Below are 13242 nucleotides of genomic sequence, written 5' to 3'. Positions count from 1 at the left end.
CTGCAGTCAATATCTAAAGTCCTGACATTATCCCGAGCTAATATCCTGACCCATGTCTTACCAAGGTCCTGAAACTGTCCCAAAGGAAGCCCTGACCCTGTCCCTAAGTGAGGCCCTGAGGCGGTCCCTAACAGAGGCCCTGAGAATGTCTTTAACGAAGACCCTAATGCTGATCCTACAGAGGCCCTTATACGGCTCCTAAGTCATGCCCTGACACTGTCCCTAACTCAGGCCCTAAAGATAGGCCTCACTTAGGCCCCGTTGCAGTACCTTAGTTAGGCTCTGACGCTGTCCGTAAGTGAAGCCCTGACACTGGTCCTGATGAAGGCCCTGACGCTGGTCCTAACTAAGGCCCTGATGCTCTCAATAACTAAGGTCTTCACCCTATCCCTAGCTCACATCCTGACACTACCACTGGCCTGGAACCTGACTCTGTCCCGAGCTAACGTCCTGCCCCTTATCCTCACCGAAGCCGTAATGCTCTCCCTAACTAAGGCCCAGACTAGTCCTAATTAAGGCCCTGACACTGTCCCTAACTAAGGCCCGGAATCTATCTCTAAGATAGGCCCTGCTGCCGGCAATAACTAAAATCCGGACACTATCCTGAGCTAATATCCTGACCCATTTCTAACCAAGGTCCTGACACCGTCCCTAAGAAAGCCCTGTCGCTGTTCCTAAGTGAAGACCTGAGGCTGTCCGTAACTCAGTCCCTGAAGCTATGCCTAACTGAGGCCTTGACGCTGTGACTAACTCAGGCCCTGATCATGTCTGTAACTAAGACACTAATGCTGATGCAACAAAGGCCCTGATACTGCTCCTACATCATGCCCTGACAGTGTCCCCAGCTATGGGCCTGACGCTAGGCCTCACTCAGGCCCTGTTGCTCTCCCAGAGTCAGGCACTGACGCTGTCCCTACCTGAAGCCCTGACACGGGTCCTAAATAAGGCCCTGATACTGTAACTAAGCTCTTGACACTATCCCTAGGTCATTTCCTGACACGATCCCTAAACTTTACCCTAACCCTGTCCCTAGCAAATGTCCTGCCTCTTATGCTAACTAAAGCCCTTAGGCTGTGACTACCTCAGGCCCTGAATTTAGTCCCAAGGCCGTGATACTGTCCCTAACTAAGGCCCTAACACTATTCCTAACTCAGGCCCTGACACTGTACCTAACAGAGGCCCAGATGCTAGTACTAACTAAGGCCTTGACACTGTCCGTAACTAAGGCCCTGCTGCCATCAATATCTAATGTCCTGACACTATCCTGAGGTAATTTCCGGACCCATCTCTTACCAAGCTCTTGAAACTGTCCCTAAGTAAGCCCTGACGCTCTCCCTAATGGTGGCCTTAAGGCTGTCCCAAACAGAGGCCCTGATAATGTCTTTAACAAAGCCCCTGAGGCTGATCCTACCAAGGCCCTTATGCTGCTCCTAAGTCATGCCCTGATACTATCCCTAGCTAAGGCTCTGACACTAGGCCTCACTCAAGCCCTGTCGCTCTCCCTAAGTCAGGCTCTGACGCTATCCCTACCTGAAGCCCTGACACTGGTCCTAAATTAGGCCCTGATGCCCTAAGTAACTAAGGTCTTGACACTATCCCTAGGTCATGCCCTGACACAATCCCTAGACCTTAACCTAACCTTGTCTTTAACTAATGCTGAGCTTCTTATGCTAAATAAATCCCTGATGCTGTTCCTAACTAAGGCCCTAAAATTAGTCCCGAGGCCGTGACCCTGGCCCTAACTGAGGCCTGGAGGCTCGTCCTAACTCAGGCCCTGACACTGTCCCGAACTAAGGCCCTGACACTACACCTAACTCAGTCCCTGACACTGTACCTAACAAAGGCTCTGATGCTAGTCCTAAGTCAGGCTGAGACACTGTCTCTAAGGCCCTGCTGCAGTCAATATCTAAAGTCCTGACATTATCCTGAGCTAATATCCTGACCCATGTCTTACCAAGGTCCTGAAACTGTCCCAAAGGAAGCCCTGACGCTGTCCCTAAGTGAGGCCCTGAGGCGGTCCCTAACAGAGGCCCTGAGAATGTCTTTAACGAAGACCCTAATGCTGATCCTACAGAGGCCCTTATACTGCTCCTAAGTCATGCCCTGACACTGCCCCTAACTCAGGCCCTAAAGATAGGCCTCACTTAGGCCCTGTTGCCGTAACTTAGTAAGGCTCTGACGCTGTCCGTACGTGAAGCCCTGACACTGGTCCTGATGAAGGCCCTGACGCTGGTCCTAACTAAGGCCCTGATGCTCTCAGTAACTAAGGTCTTCACCCTATCCCTAGCTCACATCCTGACACTACCACTGGCCTGGAACCTGACTCTGTCCCGAGCTAACGTCCTGCCCCTTATCCTCACCGAAGCCGTAATGCTCTCCCGAACTAAGGCCCAGACTAGTCCTAATTAAGGCCCTGACACTGTCCCTAACTAAGGCCCGGAATCTATCTCTAAGATAGGCCCTGCTGCCGGCAATAACTAAAATCCGGACACTATCCTGAGCTAATATCCTGACCCATTTCTAACCAAGGTCCTGACACCGTCCCTAAGAAAGCCCTGTCGCTGTTCCTAAGTGAAGACCTGAGGCTGTCCGTAACTCAGTCCCTGAAGCTATGCCTAACTGAGGCCTTGACGCTGTGACTAACTCAGGCCCTGATCATGTCTGTAATTAAGACACTAATGCTGATGCAACAAAGGCCCTGATGCTGCTCCTACATCATGCCCTGACAGTGTCCCCAGCTATGGGCCTGACGCTAAGCCTCACTCAGGCCCTGTTGCTCTCCCAGAGTCAGGCACTGATGCTGTCCCTACCTGAAGCCCTGACACGGGTCCTAAATAAGGCCCTGATACTGTAACTAAGCTCTTGACGCTATCCCTAGGTCATTTCCTGACACGATCCCTAAACTTTACCCTAACCCTGTCCCTAGCAAATGTCCTGCCTCTTATGCTAACTAAAGCCCTTATGCTGTGACTACCTCAGGCCCTGAATTTAGTCCCAAGGCCGTGATACTGTCCCTAACTAAGGCCCTAACACTATTCCTAACTCAGGCCCTGACACTGTACCTAACAGAGGCCCAGATGCTAGTACTAACTAAGGCCTTGACACTGTCCCTAACTAAGGCCCTGCTGCCATCAATATCTAATGTCCTGACACTATCCTGAGTTAATTTCCGGACCCATCTCTTACCAAGCTCCTGAAACTGTCCCTAAGTAAGCCCTGACGCTGTCCCTAAGGGAGGCCCTAAGGCTGTCCCTAACAGAGGCCCTGAGAATGTCTTTAACAAAGCCCCTGAGGCTGATCCTACCAAGGCCCTTATGCTGCTCCTAAGTCATGCCCTGATACTATCCCTAGCTAAGGCTCTGACACTAGGCCTCACTCAAGCCCTGTCGCTCTCCCTAAGTCAGGCTCTGACGCTATCCCTACCTGAAGCCCTGACACTGGTCCTAAATTAGGCCCTGATGCCCTAAGTAACTAAGGTCTTGACACTATCCCTAGGTCATGCCCTGACACAATCCCTAGACCTTAACCTAACCTTGTCTTTAACTAATGTTGAGCTTCTTATGCTAAATAAATCCCTGATGCTGTTCCTAACTAAGGCCCTAAAATTAGTCCCGAGGCCGTGACCCTGGCCCTAACTGAGGCCTGGAGGCTCGTCCTAACTCAGGCCCTGACACTGTACCTAACAAAGGCTCTGATGCTAGTCCTAAGTCAGGCTGAGACACTGTCTCTAAGGCCCTGCTGCAGTCAATATCTAAAGTCCTGACATTATCCCGAGCTAATATCCTGACCCATGTCTTACCAAGGTCCTGAAACTGTCCCAAAGGAAGCCCTGACCCTGTCCCTAAGTGAGGCCCTGAGGCGGTCCCTAACAGAGGCCCTGAGAATGTCTTTAACGAAGACCCTAATGCTGATCCTACAGAGGCCCTTATACGGCTCCTAAGTCATGCCCTGACACTGTCCCTAACTCAGGCCCTAAAGATAGGCCTCACTTAGACCCCGTTGCAGTACCTTAGTTAGGCTCTGACGCTGTCCGTAAGTGAAGCCCTGACACTGGTCCTGATGAAGGCCCTGACGCTGGTCCTAACTAAGGCCCTGATGCTCTCAATAACTAAGGTCTTCACCCTATCCCTAGCTCACATCCTGACACTACCACTGGCCTGGAACCTGACTCTGTCCCGAGCTAACGTCCTGCCGCTTATCCTCACCGAAGCCGTAATGCTCTCCCTAACTAAGGCCCAGACTAGTCCTAATTAAGGCCCTGACACTGTCCCTAACTAAGGCCCGGAATCTATCTCTAAGATAGGCCCTGCTGCCGGCAATAACTAAAATCCGGACACTATCCTGAGCTAATATCCTGACCCATTTCTAACCAAGGTCCTGACACCGTCCCTAAGAAAGCCCTGTCGCTGTTCCTAAGTGAAGACCTGAGGCTGTCCGTAACTCAGTCCCTGAAGCTATGCCTAACTGAGGCCTTGACGCTGTGACTAACTCAGGCCCTGATCATGTCTGTAACTAAGACACTAATGCTGATGCAACAAAGGCCCTGATACTGCTCCTACATCATGCCCTGACAGTGTCCCCAGCTATGGGCCTGACGCTAGGCCTCACTCAGGCCCTGTTGCTCTCCCAGAGTCAGGCACTGACGCTGTCCCTACCTGAAGCCCTGACACGGGTCCTAAATAAGGCCCTGATACTGTAACTAAGCTCTTGACACTATCCCTAGGTCATTTCCTGACACGATCCCTAAACTTTACCCTAACCCTGTCCCTAGCAAATGTCCTGCCTCTTATGGTAACTAAAGCCCTTAGGCTGTGACTACCTCAGGCCCTGAATTTAGTCCCAAGGCCGTGATACTGTCCCTAACTAAGGCCCTAACACTATTCCTAACTCAGGCCCTGACACTGTACCTAACAGAGGCCCAGATGCTAGTACTAACTAAGGCCTTGACACTGTCCCTAACTAAGGCCCTGCTGCCATCAATATCTAATGTCCTGACACTATCCTGAGGTAATTTCCGGACCCATCTCTTACCAAGCTCTTGAAACTGTCCCTAAGTAAGCCCTGACGCTCTCCCTAATGGTGGCCTTAAGGCTGTCCCAAACAGAGGCCCTGATAATGTCTTTAACAAAGCCCCTGAGGCTGATCCTACCAAGGCCCTTATGCTGCTCCTAAGTCATGCCCTGATACTATCCCTAGCTAAGGCTCTGACACTAGGCCTCACTCAAGCCCTGTCGCTCTCCCTAAGTCAGGCTCTGACGCTATCCCTACCTGAAGCCCTGACACTGGTCCTAAATTAGGCCCTGATGCCCTAAGTAACTAAGGTCTTGACACTATCCCTAGGTCATGCCCTGACACAATCCCTAGACCTTAACGTAACCTTGTCTTTAACTAATGTTGAGCTTCTTATGCTAAATAAATCCCTGATGCTGTTCCTAACTAAGGCCCTAAAATTAGTCCCGAGGCCGTGACCCTGGCCCTAACTGAGGCCTGGAGACTCGTCCTAACTCAGGCCCTGACACTGTCCCTAACTAAGGCCCTGACACTACACCTAACTCAGTCCCTGACACTGTACCTAACAAAGGCTCTGATGCTAGTCCTAAGTCAGGCTGTGACACTGTCTCTAAGGCCCTGCTGCAGTCAATATCTAAAGTCCTGACATTATCCCGAGCTAATATCCTGACCCATGTCTTACCAAGGTCCTGAAACTGTCCCAAAGGAAGCCCTGACGCTGTCCCTAAGTGAGGCCCTGAGGCGGTCCCTAACAGAGGCCCTGAGAATGTCTTTAACGAAGACCCTAATGCTGATCCTACAGAGGCCCTTATACGGCTCCTAAGTCATGCCCTGACACTGCCCCTAACTCAGGCCCTAAAGATAGGCTTCACTTAGGCCCTGTTGCCGTACCTTAGTTAGGCTCTGACGCTGTCCGTACGTGAAGCCCTGGCACTGGTCCTGATGAAGGCCCTGACGCTGGTCCTAACTAAGGCCCTGATGCTCTCAATAACTAAGGTCTTCACCCTATCCCTAGCTCACATCCTGACACTACCACTGGCCTGGAACCTGACTCTGTCCCGAGCTAACGTCCTGCCCCTTTTCCTCACCGAAGCCCTAATGCTCTCCCTAACTAAGGCCCAGACTAGTCCTAATTAAGGACCTGACACTGTCCTTAACTAAGGCCCGGAATCTATCTCTAATATAGGCCTTGCTGCCGGTAATAACTAAAATCCGGACACTATCCTGAGCTAATATCCTGACCCATTTCTAACCAAGGTCCTGACACCGTCCCTAAGAAAGCCCTGTCGCTGTTCCTAAGTGAAGACCTGAGGCTGTCCGTAACTCAGTCCCTGAAGCTATGCCTAACTGAGGCCTTGACGCTGTGACTAACTCAGGCCCTGATCATGTCTGTAACTAAGACACTAATGCTGATGCAACAAAGGCCCTGATGCTGCTCCTACATCATGCCCTGACAGTGTCCCCAGCTATGGGCCTGACGCTAAGCCTCACTCAGGCCCTGTTGCTCTCCCAGAGTCAGGCACTGACGCTGTCCCTACCTGAAGCCCTGACACGGGTCCTAAATAAGGCCCTGATACTGTAACTAAGCTCTTGACACTATCCCTAGGTCATTTCCTGACACGATCCCTAAACTTTACCCTAACCCTGTCCCTAGCAAATGTCCTGCCTCTTATGCTAACTAAAGCCCTTAGGCTGTGACTACCTCAGGCCCTGAATTTAGTCCCAAGGCCGTGATACTGTCCCTAACTAAGGCCCTAACACTATTCCTAACTCAGGCCCTGACACTGTACCTAACAGAGGCCCAGATGCTAGTACTAACTAAGGCCTTGACACTGTCCCTAACTAAGGCCCTGCTGCCATCAATATCTAATGTCCTGACACTATCCTGAGGTAATTTCCGGACCCATCTCTTACCAAGCTCCTGAAACTGTCCCTAAGTAAGCCCTGACGCTGTCCCTAAGGGAGGCCCTAAGGCTGTCCCTAACAGAGGCCCTGAGAATGTCTTTAACAAAGCCCCTGAGGCTGATCCTACCAAGGCCCTTATGCTGCTCCTAAGTCATGCCCTGATACTATCCCTAGCTAAGGCTCTGACACTAGGCCTCACTCAAGCCCTGTCGCTCTCCCTAAGTCAGGCTCTGACGCTATCCCTACCTGAAGCCCTGACACTGGTCCTAAATTAGGCCCTGATGCCCTAAGTAACTAAGGTCTTGACACTATCCCTAGGTCATGCCCTGACACAATCCCTAGACCTTAACCTAACCTTGTCTTTAACTAATGTTGAGCTTCTTATGCTAAAAAAATCCCTGATGCTGTTCCTAACTAAGGCCCTAAAATTAGTCCCGAGGCCGTGACCCTGGCCCTAACTGAGGCCTGGAGGCTCGTCCTAACTCAGGCCCTGACACTGTACCTAACAAAGGCTCTGATGCTAGTCCTAAGTCAGGCTGAGACACTGTCTCTAAGGCCCTGCTGCAGTCAATATCTAAAGTCCTGACATTATCCCGAGCTAATATCCTGACCCATGTCTTACCAAGGTCCTGAAACCGTCCCAAAGGAAGCCCTGACGCTGTTCCTAAGTGAAGACCTGAGGCTGTCCGTAACTCAGTCCCTGAAGCTATGCCTAACTGAGGCCTTGACGCTGTGACTAACACAGGCCCTGATCATGTCTGTAACTAAGACACTAATGCTGATGCAACAAAGGCCCTGATACTGCTCCTACATCATGCCCTGACAGTGTCCCCAGCTATGGGCCTGACGCTAGGCCTCACTCAGGCCCTGTTGCTCTCCCAGAGTCAGGCACTGACGCTGTCCCTACCTGAAGCCCTGACACGGGTCCTAAATAAGGCCCTGATACTGTAACTAAGCTCTTGACACTATCCCTAGGTCATTTCCTGACATGATCCCTAAACTTTACCCTAACCCTGTCCCTAGCAAATGTCCTGCCTCTTATGATAACTAAAGCCCTTAGGCTGTGACTACCTCAGGCCCTGAATTTAGTCCCAAGGCCGTGATACTGTCCCTAACTAAGGCCCTAACACTATTCCTAACTCAGGCCCTGACACTGTACCTAACAGAGGCCCAGATGCTAGTACTAACTAAGGCCTTGACACTGTCCCTGACTAAGGCCCTGCTGCCATCAATATCTAATGTCCTGACACTATCCTGAGGTAATTTCTGGACCCATCTCTTACCAAGCTCTTGAAACTGTCCCTAAGTAAGCCCTGACGCTCTCCCTAATGGTGGCCTTAAGGCTGTCCCAAACAGAGGCCCTGATAATGTCTTTAACAAAGCCCCTGAGGCTGATCCTACCAAGGCCCTTATGCTGCTCCTAAGTCATGCCCTGATACTATCCCTAGCTAAGGCTCTGACACTAGGCCTCACTCAAGCCCTGTCGCTCTCCCTAAGTCAGGCTCTGACGCTATCCCTACCTGAAGCCCTGACACTGGTCCTAAATTAGACCCTGATGCACTAAGTAACTAAGGTCTTGACACTATCCCTAGGTCATGCCCTGACACAATCCCTAGACCTTAACCTAACCTTGTCTTTAACTAATGTTGAGCTTCTTATGCTAAATAAATCCCTGATGCTGTTCCTAACTAAGGCCCTAAAATTAGTCCCGAGGCCGTGACCCTGGCCCTAACTGAGGCCTGGAGGCTCGTCCTAACTCAGGCCCTGACACTGTCCCTAACTAAGGCCCTGACACTACACCTAACTCAGTCCCTGACACTGTACCTAACAAAGGCTCTGATGCTAGTCCTAAGTCGGGCTGAGACACTGTCTCTAAGGCCCTGCTGCAGTCAATATCTAAAGTCCTGACATTATCCCGAGCTAATATCCTGACCCATGTCTTACCAAGGTCCTGAAACTGTCCCAAAGTAAGCCCTGACGCTGTCCCTAAGTGAGGCCCTGAGGCGGTCCCTAACAGAGGCCCTGAGAATGTCTTTAACGAAGACCCTAATGCTGATCCTACAGAGGCCCTTATACTGCTCCTAAGTCATGCCCTGACACTGTCCCTAACTCAGGCCCTAAAGATAGGCCTCACTTAGGCCCTGTTGCCGTAACGTAGTTAGGCTCTGACGCTGTCCGTACGTGAAGCCCTGACACTGGTCCTGATGAAGGCCCTGACGCTGGTCCTAACTAAGGCCCTGATGCTCTCAGTAACTAAGGTCTTCACCCTATCCCTAGCTCACATCCTGACACTACCACTGGCCTGGAACCTGACTCTGTCCCGAACTAACGTCCTGCCCCTTATCCTCACCGAAGCCGTAATGCTCTCCCTAACTAAGGCCCAGACTAGTCCTAATTAAGGCCCTGACACTGTCCCTAACTAAGGCCCGGAATCTATCTCTAAGATAGGCCCTGCTGCCGGCAATAACTAAAATCCGGACACTATCCTGAGCTAATATCCTGACCCATTTCTAACCAAGGTCCTGACACCGTCCCTAAGAAAGCCCTGTCGCTGTTCCTAAGTGAAGACCTGAGGCTGTCCGTAACTCAGTCCCTGAAGCTATGCCTAACTGAGGCCTTGACGCTGTGACTAACTCAGGCCCTGATCATGTCTGTAACTAAGACACTAATGCTGATGCAACAAAGGCCCTGATGCTGCTCCTACATCATGCCCTGACAGTGTCCCCAGCTATGGGCCTGACGCTAAGCCTCACTCAGGCCCTGTTGCTCTCCCAGAGTCAGGCACTGACGCTGTCCCTACCTGAAGCCCTGACACGGGTCCTAAATAAGGCCCTGATACTGTAACTAAGCTCTTGACACTATCCCTAGGTCATTTCCTGACACGATCCCTAAACTTTACCCTAACCCTGTCCCTAGCAAATGTCCTGCCTCTTATGCTAACTAAAGCCCTTAGGCTGTGACTACCTCAGGCCCTGAATTTAGTCCCAAGGCCGTGATACTGTCCGTAACTAAGGCCCTAACACTATTCCTAACTCAGGCCCTGACACTGTACCTAACAGAGGCCCAGATGCTAGTACTAACTAAGGCCTTGACACTGTCCCTAACTAAGGCCCTGCTGCCATCAATATCTAATGTCCTGACACTATCCTGAGGTAATTTCCGGACCCATCTCTTACCAAGCTCCTGAAACTGTCCCTAAGTAAGCCCTGACGCTGTCCCTAAGGGAGGCCCTAAGGCTGTCCCTAACAGAGGCCCTGAGAATGTCTTTAACAAAGCCCCTGAGGCTGATCCTACCAAGGCCCTTATGCTGCTCCTAAGTCATGCCCTGATACTATCCCTAGCTAAGGCTCTGACACTAGGCCTCACTCAAGCCCTGTCGCTCTCCCTAAGTCAGGCTCTGACGCTATCCCTACCTGAAGCCCTGACACTGGTCCTAAATTAGGCCCTGATGCCCTAAGTAACTAAGGTCTTGACACTATCCCTAGGTCATGCCCTGACACAATCCCTAGACCTTAACCTAACCTTGTCTTTAACTAATGTTGAGCTTCTTATGCTAAAAAAATCCCTGATGCTGTTCCTAAGTAAGGCCCTAAAATTAGACCCGAGGCCGGGACCCTGGCCCTAACTGAGTCCTGGAGGCTCGTCCTAACTCAGGGCCTGACACTGTATCTAACAAAGGCTCTGATGCTAGTCCTAAGTCAGGCTGAGACACTGTCTCTAAGGCCCTGCTGCAGTCAATATCTAAAGTCCTGACATTATCCCGAGCTAATATCCTGACCCATGTCTTACCAAGGTCCTGAAACCGTCCCAAAGGAAGCCCTGACGCTGTTCCTAAGTGAAGACCTGAGGCTGTCCGTAACTCAGTCCCTGAAGCTATGCCTAACTGAGGCCTTGACGCTGTGACTAACACAGGCCCTGATCATGTCTGTAACTAAGACACTAATGCTGATGCAACAAAGGCCCTGATACTGCTCCTACATCATGCCCTGACAGTGTCCCCAGCTATGGGCCTGACGCTAGGCCTCACTCAGGCCCTGTTGCTCTCCCAGAGTCAGGCACTGACGCTGTCCCTACCTGAAGCCCTGACACGGGTCCTAAATAAGGCCCTGATACTGTAACTAAGCTCTTGACACTATCCCTAGGTCATTTCCTGACACGATCCCTAAACTTTACCCTAACCCTGTCCCTAGCAAATGTCCTGCCTCTTATGCTAACTAAAGCCCTTAGGCTGTGACTACCTCAGGCCCTGAATTTAGTCCCAAGGCCGTGATACTGTCCCTAACTAAGGCCCTAACACTATTCCTAACTCAGGCCCTGACACTGTACCTAACAGAGGCCCAGATGCTAGTACTAACTAAGGCCTTGACACTGTCCGTAACTAAGGCCCTGCTGCCATCAATATCTAATGTCCTGACACTATCCTGAGGTAATTTCCGGACCCATCTCTTACCAAGCTCTTGAAACTGTCCCTAAGTAAGCCCTGACGCTCTCCCTAATGGTGGCCTTAAGGCTGTCCCAAACAGAGGCCCTGATAATGTCTTTAACAAAGCCCCTGAGGCTGATCCTACCAAGGCCCTTATGCTGCTCCTAAGTCATGCCCTGATACTATCCCTAGCTAAGGCTCTGACACTAGGCCTCACTCAAGCCCTGTCGCTCTCCCTAAGTCAGGCTCTGACGCTATCCCTACCTGAAGCCCTGACACTGGTCCTAAATTAGGCCCTGATGCCCTAAGTAACTAAGGTCTTGACACTATCCCTAGGTCATGCCCTGACACAATCCCTAGACCTTAACCTAACCTTGTCTTTAACTAATGCTGAGCTTCTTATGCTAAATAAATCCCTGATGCTGTTCCTAACTAAGGCCCTAAAATTAGTCCCGAGGCCGTGACCCTGGCCCTAACTGAGGCCTGGAGGCTCGTCCTAACTCAGGCCCTGACACTGTCCCTAACTAAGGCCCTGACACTACACCTAACTCAGTCCCTGACACTGTACCTAACAAAGGCTCTGATGCTAGTCCTAAGTCAGGCTGAGACACTGTCTCTAAGGCCCTGCTGCAGTCAATATCTAAAGTCCTGACATTATCCTGAGCTAATATCCTGACCCATGTCTTACCAAGGTCCTGAAACTGTCCCAAAGTAAGCCCTGACGCTGTCCCTAAGTGAGGCCCTGAGGCGGTCCCTAACAGAGGCCCTGAGAATGTCTTTAACGAAGACCCTAATGCTGATCCTACAGAGGCCCTTATACGGCTCCTAAGTCATGCCCTGACACTGCCCCTAACTCAGGCCCTAAAGATAGGCCTCACTTAGGCCCTGTTGCCGTAACTTAGTTAGGCTCTGACGCTGTCCGTACGTGAAGCCCTGACACTGGTCCTGATGAAGGCCCTGACGCTGGTCCTAACTAAGGCCCTGATGCTCTCAGTAACTAAGGTCTTCACCCTATCCCTAGCTCACATCCTGACACTACCACTGGCCTGGAACCTGACTCTGTCCCGAGCTAACGTCCTGCCCCTTATCCTCACCGAAGCCGTAATGCTCTCCCTAACTAAGGCCCAGACTAGTCCTAATTAAGGCCCTGACACTGTCCCTAACTAAGGCCCGGAATCTATCTCTAATAAAGGCCCTGCTGCCGGCAATAACTAAAATCCGGACACTATCCTGAGCTAATATCCTGACCCATTTCTAACCAAGGTCCTGACACCGTCCCTAAGAAAGCCCTGTCGCTGTTCCTAAGTGAAGACCTGAGGCTGTCCGTAACTCAGTCCCTGAAGCTATGCCTAACTGAGGCCTTGACGCTGTGACTAACTCAGGCCCTGATCATGTCTGTAACTAAGACACTAATGCTGATGCAACAAAGGCCCTGATGCTGCTCCTACATCATGCCCTGACAGTGTCCCCAGCTATGGGCCTGAAGCTAGGCCTCACTCAGGCCCTGTTGCTCTCCCAGAGTCAGGCACTGATGCTGTCCTTACCTGAAGCCCTGACACGGGTCCTAAATAAGGCCCTGATACTGTAACTAAGCTCTTGACACTATCCCTAGGTCATTTCCTGACACGATCCCTAAACTTTACCCTAACCCTGTCCCTAGCAAATGTCCTGCCTCTTATGCTAACTAAAGCCCTTATGCTGTGACTACCTCAGGCCCTGAATTTAGTCCCAAGGCCGTGATACTGTCCGTAACTAAGGCCCTAACACTATTCCTAACTCAGGCCCTGACACTGTACCTAACAGAGGCCCAGATGCTAGTACTAACTAAGGCCTTGACACTGTCCCTAACTAAGGCCCTGCTGCCATCAATATCTAATGTCCTGACACTATCCTGAGGTAATTTC

The sequence above is a fragment of the Balaenoptera borealis genome (assembly GCF_965194805.1).
Source record: "Balaenoptera borealis genome assembly, chromosome: 6".
Classification (NCBI taxonomy): domain Eukaryota; kingdom Metazoa; phylum Chordata; class Mammalia; order Artiodactyla; family Balaenopteridae; genus Balaenoptera; species Balaenoptera borealis.
This window is presented reverse-complemented; position numbering follows the sequence as displayed.